Below are 5,225 nucleotides of genomic sequence, written 5' to 3'. Positions count from 1 at the left end.
CCATTCTACATTAAAGTGCAGTGGGCACAGTGGTGTTTTTAATGCACATTTATTTATATAGTGCATGAATGCACACAGTGTAGGCATCTATTTATATAACTCCAAGTCAGAACAGCTAGTGAGCATTAATTGTTCATTGTTTAGTGTCAGGTGTAAAAAGCTTTTTTCACTGAAAAAAGAAAAGAAGGCTGGTCTCTCTCTCTTTTGCACATTGCTGTATTTCAAACATTATATAGAATTTAGTTTCTCTAAATAAAGGGCTTTGTTTGATGTATCAAAATGTGTTTGTTATATATTAGTGTAATTTTATTGTGTGTTTTCATTTTGTCAAATTTACACACAACGCATTTAAATAGAAATGACAAAATGCATTTAAATAGTTTATATGCTCAACTTTTTCAACATTAACCCTGGTGTGATGTTGATGTGTTTGTTACTCAGGGGTCTGCTGAACCCACCGCTTTAGTGTTTTTTAAATCAATACAGCCAAAACAATTCATGCAAAAATATCAGATGCTTAAAATATCACAAGTGGTCAGCATAGGGTTCTCTTTTAGCAGCTGTAGCCAGTCAGCAGCCTGTCTATGTTGTCCACCCTCACATACACACACAAAGAGACATACACTAACAGCAGGCCATGTAGGAGGAGAACAGAGTGAAGAGACACGGCACCTCCACACTTTTATTCCCCGCGCTTTCAGGCCACCGACATGTGTAATATAATAATATGATAACATAACAATGTGTATTACAGCCAAAACAAATTTCAAATAACACACATGCCTCACACAAACTGTGTGATTTTGACCGTTCATTGAATAATCTGAATACTGAGTTTTCTTATGACATAAATCAAGTAATAATTTAAATCACTTCACAGCTTTTTTAAGTTGAAATAAGTTGCCTTATATTTTAATTTTACTGAACTTTTCTTACATTTTCATTAAACTGATCAGACTGCAGTTAAAAGAATTCAATCAAATGAGTCAATTTTCCTTTCTTTATTGTTATAAATTTTAGGCATTACACATTAAAATAAATGGAAGAAGAAAAATCATTTCCAAGTATTCAGTAAGTAATAAAGATACGAGGGTCTCACTCCAACCCAAGACTCGCCAGACCGGAGTACAGAGTCTCTTCTGTCTCTCCCTCTTCCTGCCTCTGTCTTTCTTTTCTCTTTTTAGCAAAATCCAGTGTGGAATACTGTATCGCATCTTCAGCCTCATCCTGGGAAAAATACACACTCTTATTATTTATTTTGATGTGTATTTCTGAATGCATGTTTTATAGTCTATCATACATTGAACAAAAAGTCTGCATCTCCTGATCTGACCAGAAGAGCCTCCTGAAGACTTCATAGAAATGTGTTCCTTGTTTATGTAGAGTTTATGTGTGGTGTAGGTCAGGAGCAGCTTACGTTACACAGCATGTGCTAAAAGTTTGGAATCCCAACTTTTTTTTTTTTTGCAGATATATTGAGAAAACGATTCTGTTGGTGCAGCTGGCTACTGGCTCACACTGCCACGCTACTGTTCACACAGAGTGGTCATACAAAGAGGCTCTTGGTAAGCACCATGTTCATGGCAGAACAGACTTTAATGTGTAAGTAAGTTGTTATTGTTAGTCTAAAGTGTGTGCAGGTTTGTGTTATTGTATATGATGTGGGGTAGTGTTGTGTTATTGTCTTCTGTGAAGAAGAACTGTGTGACTAGAATTGACGGATTGTTTCCCCATATGTCAACATACGACATATGATAACATACACTGGAATACTTTAGATCAAATCAAGATCTATCACATGATTACCATAAGTATATAATTACAGTGTACACTTTTTGATATTCCCCAAAAATGAAATTTGAATAAAACATCCTAAAATAGCTTACATTTACATAACCCTGTAAATTATTGAACAAAATAACAGCAATTATTGGTAAGACATGTAATTGCAAACTTGCAAACTGTATATGCAAAGACTTTTCACATGATTCAGTTACCAACTGCTTAAGAATTATGTGTACCATCACCTAATGCCAAGTGTGGGAAGATGACGTTACGTTAAACAATAAGAAGTCAGCTCAGCTTAGTGTTATAAGTGATAACCCAGCTTTTCCTGAGTTGATTTGAGGACACGAGAGCTCACCCAAAAATCCATAGCATACATTAATGACTTCTGCAATATGTTTTAAATGCTGACATGCATTTTGATGCTGATGATAGTATTATCTATTGTTCTGTTTCACAATATTATCTATTGTTCTGTTTCACTTATAATATGTGTGTGTGTGTGTGTGTGTGTGTGTGTTTGTGTGTGTGTGTGTGTGTGTGTGTGTGTGTGTGTGTGTGTGTGTGTGTGTGTGTGTGTGAAACAGAACAAATATGCACAAATAATATGTTTTTAGAAAGTGTATATATATATATATATATATATATATATACACCTGATTTACACCTTACATTATTTGAATGTCAGTATCGCTTTTCCTAAACCCTGTTACCCAACATTAACAAATAACATGCCATGGCAGATGTCACATTATAGCATATACCATCAGCTATGACATGTTTACGACATGGTTATTTCAATGTTATATAGCAGGGATCAAGTAAAATCTAGAACAAATTCTTTCAGAATCAACTGCACACTAAAGTAAAACATTTTCTATATTTATAATGAATTAAATACAGAAAACACTCACGATAATTACGCTGGCCAAGTTCCGCGTGCCTCCTCGTACACATAAAATAGATATTGACAATGACAGACATTAATAAAGCTTCACAGAGGCAGGCGATGATGGGGATCTGGACATCCTTGCTGGTGCTGCAGCTGGTGGGGCAGTTATTTGAGTCACTCATTATCCTTCATTCACTTATAGGGAGTCTGCTCCAGGTGAATAAACATGTGAAAGCAATGTTCATCATCATTTCTAATAAATGAAAAGGGCCACATGGCATAAAATATTTGACTAAAGGTGTTTTTTTTGCCAGCATGGACCCTTTTTTTTTAAATGAAACATATATGCAAATAATATGCAAGAAAAAAATGGTCAATGAACAACGTTCAGGAACTCTAATGGTGTGACAAACATATCAAAAACTAATAAACTAATAAGTCAAACTCACCATCAGTTGAAGTTTAGTAATTTCACAGAATCTGGAATCTGAAATTAAATCTATTTTAAAGAAATATTCAAACATATTTTGGACATAAATATACACTCACCAGCCACTAGTAAAAGGTTGGACCCCTTTTTGCCTTCAGAGCTGCCTTAATTCTTCATGGCACACTTACAACAAGGTGTTGGAAACATTCCTCAGAGATTTTGATTGGTTATTTGAGTTACTGTTGCCTTTCTATCGTCTGGAACCAGTCTGCCCGTTCTCCTCTGACCTCTTACATCAACAAAGCATTTTCATCCACACAACTGCCGCTCACTGGATATTTTCTCTTTTTCGGACCGTTCTCTGTAAACCCTAGAGATGGTTGAGCGTGAAAATCCCAGTTTCTGGAATATTCAGACCAGCTGTCTGGCACCAACAACCATGCCACATTCAAAGTCACTTAAATGCCCTTTCTTCCTCATTCTGATGCTCAGTCTGCACTTCAGCAAGTTGTCTTGTCTACATGCCTAAATGCATTGTGATTGGCTGATTAGCTATTTGTGTTAACAAGCAACTGTACCTAATAAAGTGGCCGGTGAGTGTAAATTCTTAAAGCAAATCCATTATTTATTACACGGCTACAAAATGATATAAGAAATATGTTCTCTTTGTATCACCATCACTTTGTGTGCCATGTTAAAGTGGTCAAATATTCTCACCTAAACTGTTTTATGTTGACTTTTAACTTTTTAAAATACATTTACAAAAAATAGAAATTTCTAAGAAACATAGTCTATGTGTCGCCCATAAAGTGTTTAAAAATGTTTCATGTCTTGAGCGTCAGAGTGAACACTACTCACAGGCATCGCTGATCAGTGGAAGTAAAGCCTATCGTGTCTCAGATGTTGTGGCGTCAGTCTGCTGCATACAGCTTTATCTGGTGGTCTACCCCTCCCATCTTTCTATTTCTGTATACTATAAAGTTTTCATCACGGGTCATTCACAAGTCAGCCTGATGAGCCTGAGAAATGACCTCTGTTCTATCTTACAACCCCAATTCCAATGAAGTTGGGACGTTGTGTAAAACACAGGTGAACAGATTCATTGGAAACAGCTGAGTGTCATGATTGAGTATAAAGGGAGCATCCCTGAAAGGCTCAGTCGTTCACAAGCAAGGACAGGGCGAGGTTCACCGCTTTGTGAACAACTGTGTGAGCAAGTAGTCCAACAGTTCAAGAACAACAGTTCTCAATGTGCAATTGCAAGGAATTTAGGGATTTCATCATCTACAATCCATAATATCATCAAAGGATCATCAAAAATCTCTGCAAGTAAGCGGCAAGGCAGTAAACCAACATTGAATGCCCATGACCTTTGATCCCTCGGGCGGCACTGCATTAAAAACCGACATCGTTCTGTAACGGATATTACCACATGGGCCCAGGAACACTTGAGAAAACCTGCCTGCAGTCCAGACCTGTCTCCCATTGAAAATGTGTGGCGCATTATGAAGCACAAAATACAACAATGGAGACCCCGGACTGTTGAGCAACTGAAGTTGTACATCAAGCAAGAATGGGAATGAATTCCATCTACAAAGCTTCAACAATTAGTGTCCTCAGGTCCCAAACGCGTATTGAGTGTTGTTAAAAGGAAAGGTGATGTAACACAGTGGTAAACATGCCCCTGTCCCAACTTCTTTGGAACGTGTTGCAGGCATCAAATTCAAAATGAGTGAATATTTGGAAAAAACAATAAAGTTTATCCGTTTGAACATTAAATATCTTGTCTTTGTAGGGTATTCAATTGAATAAAGGTTGAAAAGGATTTGCAAATCATCGTATTCTGTTTTAATTTCTGTTTTACGCAATGTCCCAACTTCATTGGAATTGGGGTTGTAGAACATCTATTTAAAATATGTCTTTCACTAGTGTCTGAAGAAGTTCGTCTTCATGTGTTTCAGTAGGCCTTAACCAATACATGGCCATTCGATGACTTTGTGATGAGTACTGTGCCCCTCAGGTCTAGATGTTTAATGAAAAATATTGATCAGCAGGAAGAAAATGGAATGTTTCAATAAATCTTGGCCTTACACTGAATTGCATGCATGAATATTTGTT

At 36.7% G+C, this 5,225-nt stretch overlaps 1 long non-coding RNA gene across 1 annotated transcript; it reads right to left on the bottom strand.

The window, feature by feature from the left end:
• Positions 1-986: 986 nt before the first annotated feature.
• LOC119263900 lies at positions 987-4,028 on the bottom strand. Its single transcript, XR_005130618.1, has 4 exons — positions 3,966-4,028; positions 3,127-3,164; positions 2,700-2,887; positions 987-1,227 (listed from the first exon to the last, which is right to left on the bottom strand). It is a non-coding gene; the product is annotated as an uncharacterized LOC119263900 (long non-coding RNA).
• Positions 4,029-5,225: the final 1,197 nt, after the last annotated feature.

Source organism: Pygocentrus nattereri, chromosome 8 (assembly GCF_015220715.1).
Source record: "Pygocentrus nattereri isolate fPygNat1 chromosome 8, fPygNat1.pri, whole genome shotgun sequence".
Lineage (NCBI taxonomy): Eukaryota > Metazoa > Chordata > Actinopteri > Characiformes > Serrasalmidae > Pygocentrus > Pygocentrus nattereri.
The sequence above is the reverse complement of the archived record's forward strand: the minus strand, read 5'-3'. Positions and strand labels throughout refer to the sequence as shown.